Here is a 19,598-nt window from a genome sequence, read left to right on the forward strand (position 1 = left end):
AGTTTATACTTCTTTGGGAGCCAGTGGTCAAAGTCTTATGTGTCAAACCTTTTTTGCAAATAAAGATATATGTTATGTTATGTTATGTTATGAATATATCTAGTCCATACTACTCAATATGTATTAGAAATGCAAAAGTGTGTCTGTCTGTCAGTCTGATCCGTTCAACCGATTTTGGCGATATTTGATACAGAGATAGCTTGCATCCCGGGAAGGACACATGCTACTTTTTATCCCAGGAAATAAAAGATTTCTCAAGGGATTTTTACAAACCTAATACCACGCGGAAATAATAAAGTCGCGGGAATCATCTAGTAATCAGTACCCTTATTATAAATGCGATAGTGTGTTTGTTTGTTGGTTCATTGGTTTGTTGGTTTGTCCTTCAATCACTTCGCAACGATGCAACGGATTGGCGTGATTTGCATGGGTATAGGTAAAGATCTGGAGAGTGACATAGGCTACTTTTTATCCTGGAAAATCAAAAATTTCCTACGGGATTTTTAAAAACCTAATTCCACGCGTACGAAGTCGCGGGCATTAGCTAGTAGAAAAATAAAATCAAGCAAGAGTAATTAGATCGGCCTAACGCCTACGAGTGCCAATTAGCTGCACGTGATTGATGTTATTAACTAATTATTAATCCAATCAACAACATTATTTCTGTGCTGAGACTGTTTTTGATCATTTGGCTATTGTACTTCACAAATTGAGCGTCAAATTACCTAATGGGTAATAGGGACGCGCCGAGGTCTTTCAACGGGTTAATTAGAACTATGATTATTCTGTATACATCCTATACTAAGCTGATGCCCGCGACTTCGTCCGCGTGGATTTACATTTTTCAAAATCCCGCGGGAACTCTTTGATTTTCCGGGATAAAAAGTAGCCTATGTGTTATTCCAGGGTATAATCTATCTCCATTCCAAATTTCATCCAAATCCGTTCGGCCGTTTTTGCGTGATTGAGTAACAAACATCCAAACATCTACACTTTCAAATTTATAATATTATAATATTATTTATTAGGATTAGGATTAGGATTTTAGGATTATAGCGATACATACTACATAGTTACGTACTATGTAATATCTTAGATTTTTGTGTAGCTATATAGGTAGGTAAGTAGTGCATTACATAGTGCCTATCTATAGTTTCTATATTTTGTTCGCAGTGAAAGAAGTTTTTAAGTCATAGTTTCATTAATGTTAATTTAGAGTAAGTAGGTAGGTTCCGTTCCGTTTGAGTTAGTTAAGATAAGGTTTCCTACAATGTTTAAATTGTAAGATTTGTTAAATAAATATAAGTATTTAACATTATATTATAATGTTAATCTTAAATTATTTGATAAGTCGCGCTCCTTAAAGTTTATAAAGGAATATTATCTTACACGTTTAATCTGTAAGCTAGTATTACTAGCTAACTAATTAAGAGTTTAAGCTATCGTCAGTAAACTTATAGGTAAAATTTTATACAAAAAGAAAAATATGACTTTTAAGTACCTACCTACTTTCGTTCCAAAGTTCCATAATATCTTCTATAATATTATTGTTTTTATCTGTAGTAGATAGAGCTTGGAATCGGCTTGGTAGATATAAGTCATTATAAAATGTAACTTATGTTTGATTAATGACAATATTATAAGCTCAAAACTAATATCAATTATTACTGAATTACATTATAACTACATGAAATAATGTAATTACTTGCGCACGCGATGTTTGGATTATACGTCTCAGGTTTTTATCACAAGTGCATTTCTTTTAATTTAATTGAATTGCGTTGTTTAGGTGTAATATCTTTCACATTAGCCAACTACTGGTAAAAGTAAGATACCTGATGAAGTTAGAGTACATACCTATATTATTTTATTTTCCACATTTTATCTACTGTTCAAAAATACCTTTTCTACTATTTGACTTTGCCTTTATGAACCGTTATTTTAATTATCGATCGATGTGAATAATAGGTATAGTACGCGACAGGTCGAGATGGCAATCGGGGTATGAGGCGGGGGGACGTTTATTTGAATGCACTTACAAATAAGTAATTTATGGCTAACAAATAAATAATTACCTAAAATAAAATTTATGATTTCTATACATTGATTATTTAAATAAAGTACTGTTTGTTTCAAGTAGCCGTCTAGTTTATCAATAAAACTGTGTGAAAGGCATAAAAATATAATTAAGTATTTGAGGCGATATGATTACAACCCACGCTGTAAGGCTGTGGTCACATTAGTGTCATTTTCGAAAATCGTGAACTATATCTTCGTCGCGAACGATTTGCCAGAATGAATAAATATGATGAATAACAAATATGAAATGGGCTTTGATTGATGTGTAAGTACAGTACGTGGCAGAAAATAATGTACGTCGACCTATAGAAAGAGATAGCCGATTTTTAGAGCATTGTATCTGTCGTTGAGACCGACAAAACGTCATATAAGTAGGTATGAGTGACAGTTGCCGAAATGTCATTCTATACCGCGTACCTACTGTATCATATTTTGCATTCTAATGCTATATACCTAACGCTAAATATGTGATATAAGCTTGATAAGCATGCATCCTAAATATTATTAATGAAATGACAGAATTAGTACGTTCGCGACGAACGAAGATACGATTTGCCGATTTGCCATAACGATACAAATGTGGATCCAACCTTATGTATTGCTCTCAATGCTGTTAAAAAGAGTAGCTCGCAATTTAGAAAAAGATTTATGCTCTCAATCACCAACGCCTTAATTTATATTTGACCTAACATTAAGTGTAATAAATACAAAGTATCGAATTTAGATCGATTGCCAAATATCCAGTTGCGGACAATTTTTTTTCAAGATAGACTTGCGACAAAACAATCTTGATTTATCTTTAAAACAATTTATAAGTTTCTTAATTTGCAATTTATTTTTTTACATAATTTATGAATGGTTATAAATATTTCAAAGAACTCTCAGGCATACAGGTTTCCTCACGATGTTTTCCTTCACAGTTAAATCAAGTGATATTTAGTAATCACTGAAATCTAAATTCTCATTTCTCATCCGATAGTATTAATGTAAAATATTTAATACACAATTGATTAAATAGCGGTTGAGCGATGATAGCCTAGTGGTTAAGACGTCGGCCTTGTTTTCAAAAGATTGGGGGTTCGGTCCCGAATTTTCGGCGTTATGTTCAATTTAAGAAATTAAATATCACCTGCTTTAACGGTGAAGATAAATATCGTGAGCAAACCTGCCTGAGAGTTTTCGATAATGTTCGGTATGTGAAGTCTGCCAATCCGCACTGGGCCAGCGCGGCAGACTATGGCCTTAAACTCTTCTCATTCTGAAAAGAGACTTGTTCTCAGTAGTGGGCCGGCGATGGGTTGATCATGACGATGATGAATACATAATTAAATATTTTTATAAAAAGTCATATATTTTTTCGAAAAATACATATTTATGTACGCCTATGGATTGAGTCGATTTGCTTGCTCGCAAGTGTAGTTAGTGGCTAAAAATGATTGCGTCACACCACAGTTTATCTTACGCTCAAGTTGATTCTGTCTCAAGTGTGCGTCTCTATTAATTACTGTCGATCCAGTTTTATATAATTTATGCGATGGCCACCGGATGTACGGTGAAAACTAAGAAGGCTGTGACATTGCGGTGAGATTTGTTGCCGAAATATCAATGAGATGTTGATTGCATATTATAATATGACAGATGACCATATCCTTTTTTAGAAGATATCCTTTTTTGTTGACTATATTTTTATCACAGTTTCACGATCTTAAAACTGTTATTGTATGGAACAAGGATAAGTACCTCTAGTCTGCGACAGGTTTAGATGGCATTCGGGGAGGAAACGCCCCGCACACCCGCACAGCCCCCGCGCTAACCCTGTGCGGGCGAGCGCGGGTGATGTGCGGGTGTGCGGTGCGTCCCTCTGCCTCATACCCCGATTGCCAACTCGATCTGTCGCGTATACTGTACTTTGTTAATTCAATCTAGTAGGAATAGTTAAACACGTAATAAAAGAGGTGAGAAAGAGAGAGATGGGAAAAGTTAGCGAGAATAACCAACGCATACGCTGCATAAGTTTTAAATGAGTTTATACTTAAACACTGTTTTTCTCATGATATAAACATTAAACAGATTAGAACAGAATAGATAAACATTAGATTAGATTACAACATGGGGCTATTCAAGGCGCGGACCAACAAATTCCTGAAAGGCCGGCAAAGCATTGGTGGTTTCTCAGGTAGCTACTGCACATGTGCGGTAATCACTTAACATCAGGTGACCCACCTGCTAGTTTCCTCGCTATTTTTAGGGTTCCGTGCCTAAAAAGGAAAAACGGAACCCTTATAGGATCACTTTGTTGTCTGTCTGTCTGTCAAGAAACCTACAGGGTACTTCCCGTTGACCTAGAATCATGAAATTTGGCAGGTAGGTAGATCTTATAGCTGACATTTGGGGAAAAATCTGAAAACCGTGAATTTGTTTTTACATCACACAAAAAATTTAAATTGTGGTCATGAACTAATAATTAGTATTTTCAATTTTCTAAGTAAGCTAACTATATCAATTGGGGTATCACATTATGAAAGGTCTTCGCCTGTGCATTTTAAAACAGATTTTTATTATTTTTTATGTATAATACGACTGTAGTACGGAACCCTCATTGCGCGAGGCTGACTCGCACTTGGCCGGTTTTTTATTTAAAACTAAATGTTATGTTAGTCACAGCAAAATTAATAAATTTTAATTTTACCAGTGCACTAATGATTTTAAGCTTATTTCGTGGTTTAACGACTTAGTGTATTGTATAAAACGGGTAAATACTACTATTAAGTTGGTACGGTTTTTAACTGCCGATATTTCGACTCAGTTGTGACCACGACTCATGCCTCTGAGTCGAAATATCGGCAGTTAAAAATCGCTGAACTAACTGGTAAAAATGTGGGTATGTAGGTACCTGTTTTATACAATACAATTTATCGGTGAAAAATTCAATGACAAATTGGGTAGATACTCAAAAAAAAGAAAAGATAAAATTGAGACATGATTTCGAAATTAAAAACGTAATGAAATAAATATATATTTGTTCATAACCTTTTGCTTCACATTGAGATGTATTTGCACTAATAAAATTTATCAAGTAATTATAATCTGTGTCAATGCGAGTAGGTAGGTATGTTCAGTAATTGGATTGATAAAGAAATAGGTACCTACGCATAAATTTTAAGGTAGGTACCTGCCTAAGTTTTATAATAACAATATAGTCCGTACAAACTGACTTCCCACGCGCTATTTTAACTCTATGGGCCAATTGTCATGCCAAAAGTAGGTACGGTTCACCTTTAAAATAAGGACTAAAATCGTACTTTTGACATGACAATTATTGCCACATAACGTTGAGAATTTCGCATCTAAAGTCAATGTATAAAGTAGGTAGGTATAGTAATGTATGATGATTTAAAACTGAGCTTGTATTTTATGCGACAGGTCTTAATTATTTTTCACTTTCTAAAACGTACCTTAATTCTAACTAGAGCACTTACACAACTAGTGTTTAATGACTCGTGTCCAAAACTTTTAGAAATTATGGTCTTTCAATCGTAGATTACTTACCTAATTATAATAATTACTTATTGCAATAAACAATTTAGTAAATGACCATCTGTGACAGGCGGGTGAGTCCACTGTTTTTATCCTCGAATAAATTAGAGCCAACGATCTAGGTTTACGAAAGCTTTTATTGATAAAATCTATAGACCGTACATATACCTAAATGAAGTGTGTCGCTGGGAGCCGCTGAATTCAAGCGGCGCAAGACCATGGCGTGTGGAAGTCACTACAAGAGCTATTGTCCAGCAGTGGGTGTCTATCGGTTGATGATGATGATACATATAAAAAGACTTGACTTTAATAAAATTTAGTTGTCCCACACAGGGCTGCTGCATGAAATCTTTGCAGTAGAGACAGCTCGTCCTTTATGCATGTCTTTTCATTGTACTTATAATATGTTTTAGTTTTAAGTTATTGGGGCATGAATAAATAAATAAAATAAATAGTTATTTTTTAAACTGTAAAGGTCATTCATTATTATTCATGTTTAGATATCACTCGTAGAGCTACCGCAGTTGCGATTGTAGGTATCTACGTCTACGAAAATTGCGTAGCATAGAATGATTCTATATTTATGTAAGAAATAAGAATATAAGTACTTTACCAATAAAGTAAGGACATAAAATTACCTCATTTGACTCCAGTTCGTATATAAAAGTACCTATCTTATTTACTTTCCTGCGTTTAGTATCTTCTTGCTTATTCATTAGTGAGTACGGATTTCATATAGGTAGGTACGCCATGTAATATGCACGTAACATATTTATGGTATAATATCATTGGTAGCATCTATATAGTATACGCAACGCTCAATCACACAATCAACTACTGGACTCAGTCATGACAGCTGACAGGTACTTAGTTTAGATTAATATAATCGATAATTAACATTTGATCTATAACTAGATGACGCAAACTTGCAGCTAAATGCGCAACGCACACCCGCACAGATGAGTCAAGTCTTTTTACCCGATCACGGTAAAGCCAAAAGGAATAGGGATGATTTTACCAGTTTATGTATGTGTGTTATATCAAAGCCGTAAGCCATTGAGCCGATTTTGAAAAGTGTCAATCGATTCGTTATATATTCGTTCAGGTGACATAGGCTACATTTTATCGTTTATCCCGGAAAATCAAGGATGATTCGGGATTATTATAACTCAATCCATGCAAATGAAGTCGTGGCCATCAGCTAGTTTACATACCTACCTAATATAATACTTCAATGTAATAAGTTAGCATTAAAAAAAATTTTTTTTGTCATAATTAGAATAGTGTGGCTAAAACGAACAAAAAAAATAAAAACCGACTTCGTTACACAAACACTAAAAATTGAAAAATAATTTAATTTATTACCGAATATATTATGTATACAAGAGTTAATATAGTTCCATAATAATACTTTTTGGTGCCGGTGCCAATTAGCTTTAGCTGCGCGAATCGTCTAGACTTCATATTTTTATGGGACTCCACAATGGCACCTCATTGGCACCGACCCCAAAAAATATTATTATGGAACTATATTAACTCTTGTATACATAATATATTCGGTAATAAATTAAATTATTTTTAAATTTTTAGTGTTTGTGTAACGAAGTCGGTTTTTATTTTTTTTGTAAAAAATTTTTATTTCACAATTTTTAGTGACCCCATGGAATTGTGCTATGACTGGTTAAAAATCTACTGTTTACTAAGCTATTACACTGATCGCGAGCAATTTACTCTTATCCGTTGAGGAGTTCCAGTATCTATCTTCGAAGATGTTCATCAGATCTTCACCAAATTGAAATAGGACTAACTTTGAAGTATACCCTTTCAAACAAAAAAAGAATTTTCAAAATCGGTCCAGGCGTTTTCGAGTAATCGGGGAACATACATAAAAAAAAAAAAAAAAGATTCCGACGAATTGAGAACCTCCTCCTCCTTTTTTTGAAGTCGGTTAAAAATTAATTATATTACGATGTTTGGTGTGACACCTGATTTACTGTGCCCACTGTGCTTGCTCAATATTTTTAGTAAGTAATATTACGTATCTCAATCATTTTGTAATTAATCGATACTTAATTAGCAAGTATGGGCTTATTCAAACCGGAAAATATTTAATTTTTAACTAAATAGGCTAATTGTACTACTTTACTTGTATCCAATATTTTTAATTTATATTTGTAACGTATCAATCTATCAAGAATTTAATATGATGTTCAGTTACAAAAGTTAGTGCACGTAGATATAAAAATTCCATATGATATTCGGACGCGTTATTGTTTAATAATATTACTCTCGCATCTATCATAGATATTATAATAACTAGTGGATTCAATAGTGATTGAAGTTACTATCGATATTCCACAAGCCATTTCGTTTACTGTTATTCATCTATACTTACTTTTAAATCAATCAATCAATCGAAGGAATGCGTAATAGGTGTATCTCTATTACAATGCAATATAAATTGATCGGTATGTACGTCTCATTAACATACGAAATGGGCCAAGACCATTCGTTAGCGGTGTGTAAATCGCTGTTCTGTGATAAACTAATGATGTCTACATTTAATTTATGATACCTTATTACTTACTCTGTAATTGTGTGTATGATACAGCATTATTTCACAGGTGTTAATGAAAATCATAGCACAAATAAAAATAACTAGTATTTAGGTAGGTAGGTATAGGTACGTGAATGCGCGGACCACTAAAGCGGCCCTTGTATAGTATCTTGAACAGATTTGATAAATTAAATAGATTGTTTTACCTACTAGATGTTAACTAGATGCCCCCTAGTCGCTACTCAGATTTTTAAAAATCCCGCTGAATTTTTTTGATTTTCCAGGTTAAAAAGTAGCCTATGTGTTAATTCATGGTAGGTATAAGCTACCTCCATTTCTCAGCCGAATCGGTTTAGCTTTTAGTCAAGAGATTTCAGATTAATATTATATTATTAGGATTTTACTTAGTAGAAACATTTTTGGCTCGCTTTTGATTGGTCCAACATAACTTAGCTTTTGATATTGTACTTATTTAATTTAATTTAATTAAATCGCTCCTTGTAATGGTTTCTGTATACCTGGACTCTAACTTTTCAGTGATATTATGTGAAATATCTATCACAAGCTTTAACGGCGAAGGAAAACATCGTAAGGAAATCTGCATGCCTGAGAGTTCTCCGTAATGTTCTCAAGTCTCAATGGTGTGTGAAGCCTGCCAATCCGCACTTAGCCAGCGTGGTAGACTATGACCAAACCCTTGTTATTCTGAGAAACCTGTTCTCAGTAGTGAGCCGGCGATGGGTTAATTACGATGATGATGATGATGATGATGATGGGAATTATTTCTGTTTGGCAGTCATTCATATTGTTTTACGGGCTATCCAAAGGGACCAAAGCACAGTAAAAACAAATAGAAATAATGAACAGCAAATGGTACTTGATAGGCCATACAATAATGTCAAGATGGTGCTCAAATCATTAAGCAAGTATTGACACCTTCAAAATATGATCGCCCACATTGTATCTCACTCCTATCCAATCGATGCTCCCATCAGACACTAGCTGATTTAAACATTAATTGAACATTTCAAAAATCCAAAAGTAATTTATACAATTCGACAGTAAAAAGAGCTTTTGCAAATATAAAGTGCAATGTCATCTTTAAATAGAATTTCTAACAAAAAACTATGCGAATAGGTAGGCATGCTATTGGCTAACTCCAACTGCTTATTCTGTCTAGATTACTTAGGTGCTAAGTATTTCTTACCGCCGCACTCAGAGTCGCTAATCGTTACTTAAGATTTGAAACGAGACAGATTTATGTGAGAGATATAGCTTTGTCTCGTTTAACTCGATCGAAGTAACGATTAAGCGACTCTGTCTGTAGTCGTTTTCTAACGTTTTGTTTCTAAAGACTTCATCATCATCAACCTATAGACGTCCACTGCTGGACATAGATCTCTTGTAGGGACTTCCACACACCACAGTCTTGCGCCGCCGCCTGAATACAGCGACTGCCGTCTGTCCACCTAGTGGCGGGTCCACCGACGCTGCGCTTTCTAGTGCGAGATCACCATTCTAACACCTTGTTGGGACCCCAATGTCTATCTGTTTTTCGAACTACCTATGTGAAAAATGGGCAATTGCCGCTTCATTTTCGAGAACTAAAGATTTAAAGTTTTGATAATGTATTGTGATTATCCTACCGACATAGCTCTATTAATACTTATTTTTAATATCATTTTAGTGATTAGTGGCAGTCTTCAATAAAATATTTTGGTAATTATGAAATAGGATATAAAGATATGATTTTAAGTAGGCCTACAAGTACAAACACGTTTAAGAACTGTTTTGTGTCGGCAAACAACTTTATTGCCTTGCCTTGGCGAATTAAGGTACTTGATACAAATAAGGCCTATGCTCGAAAAAGGCCTACTCTCCCGAAAACCCGGTTAAATAAATGTAACATAAAAGATTCTTCACGCACATACACACTACGGCCCTATGATTAGGTACGAACTGCTCAGGCGCCCTGCGCCTATTCCCTGAGCTTGTTGCGACGCCTTCTTTGTGGAAGTCGGGTTTTCCGCGGCGCACTATAAAATTTTCGTAATAACAAGGCAAGTTACCAGGTTTTATATTGACATTTTATATAAACTAATAAGTAGTTATAGTACCTTAGCCATTATATTAGATAATTATTGCTTTCATTTTCATCATTTTGAATAATTGAACGAATTATGGAACTTTATATTTTATCTAGTACGGTACCGAATAAGGCCCTAGGCCTTAATTGTAACCCTAGGCCTTAATATAAATCCCGCATTTTAATACGCATTTTGATGTCTAGCTCTCAAAGTACTACGAATAACTAAATCTAAAAAGGTTCCTAAACGTGCTACTTGGTCGGAAGAAAGCTTAGCAGCGTGCAGTGGTAGTTTAGTGCCTTGTATACAGCAGTGCAATTTAATAAGGCCTATAATTTTTATTTTTTTGGTAAAAAAACTGTTTTTTTTTACAGACTGTGTGCTTTATTTATTTAATTACGAGTGACAATATTTTTTTTAATAGTTTATTCATATTATTGTTATTATGAGAGCTTAAGTCTGACAAGCCATCTGTGTTTATAAATGTTTAAAAACTGTAATTAAAAGCGTAGTTATCAAAATATAAAAGGTAAATAAAGGCTGTAAAATAGTAATTTTTTAAATAAATAGATTTTTAACAAGATTTTATGAGTTTAAAGTTTACGGGCCTTATTTGTTAGACGTAACTTATTATGGCCACTAGCTAAGGTTTTTGTATTGTTGATTTTGTCTTCATTTTATTAGATATTGTTAATGTTTTTCTCCATTAATTTGATATTAATAAACATCTAATACTAATTTATTGAAGTTTTTTTGATACATACCTATAATTATTTTGTAATCAACGATTTAAATAAGGTAGGCCTTATTTGTATCAGTTACCTTATAAATTGTCCAAAAAACCGTGTTTGATACCGTTAAAGGACTATTAAGTGTTAAATGATTTACAAAAAAATCCTTCATTAAGTTGATTTGCTCAATTCATCAATATTTGAATTTATAAACTGTTTGCTAATTTATGAGATTGTTTACATATAAAACAAATAGGCGATAGTGATTTCGGATGATTAGCAGGTTTGTTTATTCTTTCGACAATTTTGTTTTTTTTATTAAATTGTTTACTTCGTACCAGCTAGCTGATGCCCGTGGCTTCGCCCGCGTGGATGAAGGTTTTTAAAAACCCCGTGGGAACCAGACAAAAATCAACCTGTCCGTATAGTAGCCTGTTCCCGGGGGCAGGGTGCAAACAATCTCTATACCTACCAAATTTCGTAAAAACACTTGAACGGATGATTTTTTAAAACAGGCCGTGGGATCACCATGATTTAGGAACGCAATTCCTTAAAGCATCAGGGTTGAGGAGTTGGATCCTCGAGTTCAACAACAAAGTCTTTACTTGGTTGGTACCTCCAATATCAATTTATAGCCGACAGTTTCAACATCCCATCAGTTTTGGTGGTCAGGTCCCCTGCAGCATCAGGATTGAGGCGTGATTCAGTTATGGTACAGTTCAAATAACCATATGAGTTTAGTATGAGGTAGGTAGTTATTTCGAAATTACAGACAGGTATTTCAATTTTATTTACTACTAGCTGATCCCCGCGGCTTCGCCCGCGTGGATTTAGGTTTTTAAAGATCCCGTATAGCCTATGTCACTCAGGTATAATGTAGCTTTCTACTGGTGAAAGAATTTTTAAAATCGGTTCAGTAGTTCCAAAGATTACCCCCTACAAACAAACTTAACGACATTACCTTTTTATAATATTAGTATAGAAGTATACTTAATAGGTACCTGTTTCAATACCCACACACAAAAACACAGAAAAATCCACACAAAAATCTGTCTCGTTTTAACTCAATCTTGTCTGAGCTAAGTCAAAGTGCGCTCTATAGATCTCAGCCCCGCTCTATAGATGTCCAGCCAAAGAATTATTATACTAAACTGTCCAACAGTGGTCGTGTTGGTAAATAGATAGATAGATTGACAAAGCATAAGATAGGTATGTATACATACAGTATTCCGAACCACGATTGGTAGTATGTATAGAGTTTACCCCGTCGCGTCGTGTCGCGTCGCTCGACTTTTTTTTACAGATTCTCCGAGATTTGACCAATAATAAATTATTCTTAAAAGTAGATAAGTAGGTAGTAGGTAGATAATTTTAAAGGCAATAAATTATTACCTGCACCTCAATCACGCTGGATAGATCCACGTACGCCACCGCCACTGTTTTGATAATATCACTTCACTAAAAAAATACCGTTTTATTCATTCACTATAGGCACACGATCACACCTGATGGGAAGTTATGTTGATCTTGTGGTGATTTTTCTGTTACACTCAAAATGTTATTTTATTCCGCAACACATTTAGGTATGTAAAGACCAACATTGGATAAGAAAACTTTATAGGTATTTATAAGTATGTAACAAGCGATCGATAAAAAAAACAATATAACATACCTACAGTCTGTATTCGAATATTCGATAATTACTGGCCCCTTAAAAGGCGGACGATTCCGGCAACGATCAGTAAGTGATTACTTTTTAAATTACCACCTTTCGAGCAAGGCGCGCGTCGACCTACTCTGACTACCGGATTTGATTTTATTAACAACGATTTACTCTCATTGAACAATTATTATACCACACTTTAATACACGTGTGCTCTTAATTCTGGGGAAAAAGCTTTGAACAATAAAGGATTATGCAGAAAACCGGGCTCTATTGCGTCACTCAAGCATATCACTACTTATACAAAAAAATAATTTAATTACAATAATTTCAAGTATATTTATTTCTTGTACTTACATAGCAAACAGGGGTTAAGTTAAAAAAAGTAATGTACAATGTTTCGAAATAGGCTGAACCATCTTACCTATTTGGTACCAGAAACCTGAAATATTTAAAGTCAGATTACTACAAAATCCCAGTTAATATCTCAATGTTTTTTTACATAATGATCCAGAGTATATTTCTAATGTTTTACTGATGAGTGATGACTCAATTCAGATGCAAGAATAGCCCAACTTTCATACAAAATTCGGCATTTGTCCTCTACCAATGCAAATTCCGTAAGCTATATCGATAGCTTTAATATTTATCGATAGCGGCAATTAGACGTCGTCGGAACATCTCTACTCTAATGTTTATTAAAATTTTATTAGGTATGCAAATAACGTCATAAAATTGATTCTGCACGGTTATTAGACCCATTACTCTAGAATAGAGAATAAAAAATAATTTATATTAAAATAGTTCAGGCGTCGTCGCTTTACGGTGGCTTGGATGGAAGGTTTTATTGTGTTCATTAAGCTCGTGCGTACCTATATTTCTTTTAATTGACTTTTTTATTGTGATTACTCGGTTACTGTATACCGTTACAATTGGCAAGTGATTGAAGATTAATAGATAAGGCATATCTATTATAATATTATACATAATATAATAGAAGAATGTCTGAATATTAGGTATAGAGATATCTATAATGTAATAAAAAATTGGATTTAAAGTAAATCGTGCATCTACAGACAACTGATGATTATAAAAATTTCGTGCAGATTATGTATCATAATAATCACACTAGATGTAAGTTTTACTGTATTTTTTAGTTTTATGTACCGTACTATATCGTTTTTGATTAGGTATACGTATATTTATAAAATGATGGTTTATAATCCTAATTTATATCGTATATACCTATAATAACATTTTTATGTAAGTAAAATAAGTATAGAAAAGTCGTAAAGATAATAGTAGAGTTTACGTAATTTTTTATGCTTAGTACAGTTTATATCTGTTTTACGTTTTACGTTACGCTATTTACGTTATGCAATTTTTACGTTAACAGCAGCCGTGTTAATCTTTTTTTTTTACATAATATGTCAATAAAATAATTTTAGTACCGAATTTTTTACATTAACGGAAGTGAAGTGGCACATTAATTTTCATGTTTACGTTGATTTTCACTACGTATGACCTTGCAGCGATCGCGCGCGACGCGTGCCCAGTGCCGACTGCCGAGGGCGGTCCGCCCTGAGGGTATGGGCTTACTACGAGATCTCGATTGACCCTCTTTTTATTGGTGTTACTATTTGACTTTTTATGAATATTTTTTAAAGAGTTAACTAAGTATATCGTTTTTTATTTATGCAGTGTTTTAAGTGTCTATGGCATCTATCGCTGTTTAAGAATGAATATTTTTAAACTTGAAGATTCCTATACTTACTCAAATTTTTGAGTATAGGAATCTTCAAACTTCGCGCGAATTCCTACCCTAGGGTAGGTAATTGTATGAAATATCACACACACACAACGTGTGACGGTAGCACAGCATGACGTCCACGTTGAACAAGTGGCTCTAATAAATTGTAAATATAATACAAGAATCTGTATAAAGGCGTTCACACTATATCATTCACACTATGAAGCGTCCGTAGGAGCTGCGCACCTACAATCACGTGCCATCGTCACCGCTCTTCAATACTTCGTGCTTCATACATCATCATCGTTTCAATCGATTGACGCCCGACATAGGTCTCTAGTAAGGATTTCCACACGCCAGGTACTTGCACAGCTTCGCAACCCTTTGAGCTATGCCGGTTACCCTGGTTCTTCTACGGATCTCCTCACTTTGAACACATAGAAATTCCAAGCATAGCCATCCCTATTGCTCGGTGAGTGACTTCAACCATTCTTATGAAGATGAGTGTTTTATACAGTTCATAACAATTACTAAATCGTACACGCGTATGTGTGCACTTAATTTTAAATTGTCGTTACTAGACGTTGAGCCACGCGGCTGTTGTGATTGCTTCAGGCTTTAGATTACGAAGATGTATTAAAATTTTCTGTAATCTACGTATTCTAATCACTATCGAGTTGCAATCGAGAACAAGTATTAGGGCCAAACCCCACCCCGAGGCGATCGCTAATTAATACGCAGTGCGAACGCACTCCGATTGGTGGTCATTGAAGTGTGCAATGAACTTTACGTACAATAAACCTCGATTATATGGAATACTTCTTGCAATATAACCCTTAATGAGAAAGACGTAAGTACTAGTAAATGTGGGGGGTTGTACACGAAAATACGAGTGAAGATGTGCGCTTGACCAAGCGGAAAATTTAATGCTAACAAAGTGGTTGTTCTTACATGCGAATCTATGTAACTACCTAATCGTATTTTTATGAGTGAATAATAAAATTAATGAGTTTGAAATTGTTATATTTTAGGGATATTCTTAGCGCTAAAAGCCGAACTGAAATCTCAATCAAGTGGCATGCAATTACCAATCAAAACCTAACACCTTCGGTACAATTTTTTTATTAAGTAGTTACGTATCTACCTAAGTAATAATTCAAAATTAGGTATTAAAAAGATTCAAAGCCTTTCATCACCTAGGTAAAATTTTTGACAATGGGGGCAGCGACATGGAGCAATCCGTTCCAAAATCCCAAAGAGCAGAAGTACCTATTATATAAATATTTATTTCTTAAAGTCTCTGCTTTAATGATGTAGTCAGAGTCTGTAGAACAAAAATATAGTTTAATGACGATGATAAATAGTAAGTACAGTAGATAAATGGTTCTCGAGAGCTAAGAAGAGAACTCGCGGGCATTTCTTACTCAACCCAAAATAGGCCAATATTCAACATGCCCGTTGCGTATAGCAAACGAATTTCCTGATTCGTTCACTTTTGTTCAATATCCGTTATTAGTCCCCCTTCTGTAGATGTGCACTTTGCCTGAGGGCATAGAATACTATACATACCTTATACATTGATCCATCCTAATGAATATGAGCAGAGGGATCATTAATAGCATTTTACCGACTACGACGAAAGTAAAAAATCTTTCGAAATCATTTAAGGAATCCAACCTAACTATTCATATTATAAACACTTGCTCTATGTGATCTATACTTAATTCTCCAGTAAAATATACTTAAATTGAAAATATTTACTAGAGTTACATTGACTAAGTACATGATGTAGGTATATGAATCAGGTAGGTACCTAATAAATGAAACATTGACCAAATACTTTCATAGAAACTCTCAGTATCTTTAAAGTGTCGTCAAATAAGTAAGTATCACAAAAAATGGCATAAAAGCATGGCATTCTTTTCATAGTACATACGAGTAAGGTAGCCAAAAATGATCAATGACGAACGTTGGCAGTAATTTTGATGTATTGAGTGACCGAGAATGAAGCTTCAAGAAAAAAACTGTTAACAAATAAATCCATTTATTATTGATCGTTCAGAACTCTGAACTCGAAGATTAAAATGACTTCGTATTCGTAACTAGCGTTGATTCTGTTTCAAATAATAAATGAAAGAGCTGCCCAATTAATAGAACACAATGCAAAAATGTAAATGAATAGAAAAATAAAATTCGTTGCGCCAGTAGTTTCTTTTTGAATGTACGCGCGCCAATTGGTCCTATCGCCCGAGGCAAGATGGCGGGGTGCCTATATTGCTAGCCTCTCGTCCGGAAATATGGAATTTTATTTGTCTAATCACGCACAGAATTTACTAAAAATGATTTTGAGCTTAATATTTTTACATTTTTTCGACAATAAATTAGACTAAATATCATCATCCCTTGTCAAATATTATTATTTGGTAGAATAAATAAAAGTCGGTCCTGAGTCTATGAGTTTTGTACTACAATTTATCGCAGAGTTAGTTTAAGTGATAAATCATGCAAAACGACGGTGAAAGTCCGTTTCATTCCCTTTTATGTGTTATCAGTAGTCAACACGTACAATGGTAGCTGGGTCCTAGGGTCACTGGGATAATCGTGCACGCACGTGCGCCTAGACCCAATCCATTATAAGATGTAGTTTTATTAATAGAATTACTTACTTAGTGGGTTTTGTTACTAATGTCTCAAACGTCTAGCGGTTACAAGACTGGATTTTGAAAAATAAAATAAAAATTTGAAGATTAGTGCTCATGATGTAGATTAGAATCAGAGATGATGCAGCTTAAGATGGGAAGCGTATTCATTCTTTTCTTTAAGGTACATGTAAGTATTAAAAGTAAGGGGGAAACTGGTGCAGGCGTGCTATAATCCTAGCAGATGGAGACGACAGAAACGAGGCAGCAAATGCTTCGTACCTACATGTCCGTGTAATCTAAACTACGGACTGAATATAAAGCTAGTATAAGAAGTGAACTTTTGATCTAATATACCTACCTACTATTCTTACCTTAAAATAGGAATTTCCTGGACCAGTTTCCGATTATTATTGACTGTTTATTGCGTAAGAATAGTGAAGAATATAATATATTTATTAAGTACTTAATAGTAAAAAAATATATAAAGTTTGTAGAGTCTTTCTATTTATGACTTCTCAAAGATTCGCAGTTCCTTAAGAGTTTTTGAGACGGTCAAGCGGCTTGACGTCAAGCACGTAGTTTTTTATTTTATTTTATTTTATTCAGATACAAATTAGCCCTTGACTGCAATCTCACCTGATGGTAAGTGATGATGCAGTCTAAGATGATAGCGGGCTAACCTGGAAGGGGTATGGCAAGATTTTGCTTGAGCCAGGCATTTTGACTGTTTACAATGATTGCTACTTGAGTCGAGCATTTACGTGCGTGATGGTGATTGATGCGATTTTATGCTTGACGCGATGTTCGGACAGTGTTCGAGATATGAGAAAAGTGCCGTTTGCTTAATCAAGCTGCTTGACGGGCGCATCAAGCTGCTTGATTAACAAAGCTATACGTGCTTGACATCAAGCCGCTTACCCGTCTCGGAAACCCATTACTTACCACACCGAAAAACTAACAACGCGCTGTGACTTCATTTATGACCTTTATCAATCAAAACTAGCTTTTTCCCGCGACTTCATTCGCATAATTTAAATAGTCTATACTTTGTTGGCCACATATCTTGGGGGCGATCTGTGCCTATAGCACTCGGGGATAATGTATCCTATCAGAATCGGATCATTAGTTCCCGAGATTACCCCTAGGTACATTTGAACTTACAACCTTTATCTCCATAATATTACTGTAGATAACCAAAGTAGCCTGCAATAAAACAGCTGTTTTTCAATTAGTTGAAGAGGTATTTGAGTAGGTAAGTATATTGCAGCGAAGCGTAAGTAAAACACTTCCAAAGTTACCTTGTCTGGATTACTAGCAGACAAACAAGATGACAGGTGCTTCTGCGTTCATACATTTTATAATAATGTAGTGTTATATGTATTATAATTTGAGGTTAAAGTTCAGGAAGCATCTAACTGTTAAATTAGAAGAATGCTACCGAGCCTTCTTATCTTAACCTATGATCTTTGGAAACTATAATAAATAATCTAATTGTTTATCTATCTACTTAAAATTTTAATGCTATTTGTAAAGATTTGTTTTATAAATGGAAGATTATCTTTATAAAAGTTATTTTCTTTTATTGTCCCTGGGCAAAGGTTAGTAACTGTTGTTCTGCTATTTTTGCTGGTTGGTTTGTTGAAGTACCTACTTATTGTATTTATTATCGCTGGTTTTACCTTGTTAAGATACCTACCGAACAAATAGGCACACGGGCATATTATTAGAAATACTTTCGATATTTACTTATCAATAAATAAGTATAAAAAGAAAAGTATTGACTCGTTTACTGACTGACTCATGAACGCACAGTCGAAACCTTTAGATCTAGAAAGCTGAAATTTTGCTGAAATTTTACGAATATTATGTCGACAAGAAAACAGGACAGCTTTTCCTCAAATCCTACGGGATAGGGAATAAAGAAGAATCTTTTAGTCGAACGAAGCTGCGGGCACTCGCTAGTTGGCACATATTATGTAAAAAATAGTATTGCGCATAAAAAAATGATCGATTTGATTATGATAATAAATTTAAAGAAGATTAGGAGAATGTACCTACTCTGCCTTTACTGTTTCCATGATGAAAAAAAAAATAAGAAACTTAAGTACTTAGGTATGTAATTATTTTTTTACGCCCGTTTAGTATTTTAATTACATATTATCATTAGTTGCAACGTTTAATATTTAATATTATGTACTTCCTACACGTATGTTCTATAAAATAATACCGATTGCAAAAAAAGTTAATTATAAAAAAAGAAAGTACAAAGATGCCGGTTCGTGTCCGTTATGTTCTTGGAAGAGATTGATTCTGTAAGGCCATTGTGGTCAGATATTCTTGCTATTATGAACCAACGGCTCTACCATCGAGTAATTCCAACAATTTTGAAACTTATCTCTTAGCGATACGATTGATATTGTATTGCATGGTATTCTATGCGTTATACTCATTTTGGGTTGAAGTAGGTTGACCACAGAACTAATATTATACAAATATGAGTGAAACTAAGTATATATTATTTCCTTTATTATTCCGTAAAATTACGATTACCT

The 19,598-nt window shown here is 34.4% G+C and overlaps 1 protein-coding gene across 1 annotated transcript in view; it reads right to left on the reverse strand.

Moving 5' to 3' along the window:
* Nucleotides 1-19,598, reverse strand: part of TfAP-2 (transcription factor AP-2) — an 88,645-nt gene that overhangs the window by 23,960 nt on the left and 45,087 nt on the right. The window lies entirely within an intron of this gene.

The sequence above is a fragment of the Maniola hyperantus genome, chromosome 7 (assembly GCF_902806685.2).
Source record: "Maniola hyperantus chromosome 7, iAphHyp1.2, whole genome shotgun sequence".
Classification (NCBI taxonomy): domain Eukaryota; kingdom Metazoa; phylum Arthropoda; class Insecta; order Lepidoptera; family Nymphalidae; genus Maniola; species Maniola hyperantus.